The sequence below is a fragment of the Penaeus monodon genome, chromosome 15, assembly GCF_015228065.2.
Source record: "Penaeus monodon isolate SGIC_2016 chromosome 15, NSTDA_Pmon_1, whole genome shotgun sequence".
Classification (NCBI taxonomy): Eukaryota; Metazoa; Arthropoda; class Malacostraca; order Decapoda; family Penaeidae; genus Penaeus; species Penaeus monodon.
Window position 1 is genome coordinate 1,871,741 of NC_051400.1, and position 255 is coordinate 1,871,995.

A 255-nucleotide genomic window follows, 5' to 3' on the forward strand; every position below is an offset into this window, starting at 1 on the left:
CTCGTGTAACCAGTCGTCCGTGCACGCTACCAGCCCGTCATTGGTCTCTCTCCACGTGCTTCTCGTCCTGTGCGTTGGCGGTTTTTCTTTTTCTTTTCTTTTCCCCCTCAGGTCGATGTGAAGTGCTCTTTATCTTCCTTTACACGTTTCCTTTACACGCATTTCTCATGTGGCGTCCCGTGATCCGACGGCGTCTGCCAGCCTGCGTGTGCGTTGTCGTCACCGCAGATGACGTCATCGCACACTGTTACACCG

General features: G+C 54.1%; 1 protein-coding gene across 1 annotated transcript in view; it reads left to right on the forward strand.

The window, feature by feature from the left end:
• LOC119581628 (MAP/microtubule affinity-regulating kinase 3-like) overlaps window positions 1–255 on the forward strand; it is a gene marked incomplete in the record, with an annotated part of 89,364 nt that overhangs the window by 18,177 nt on the left and 70,932 nt on the right.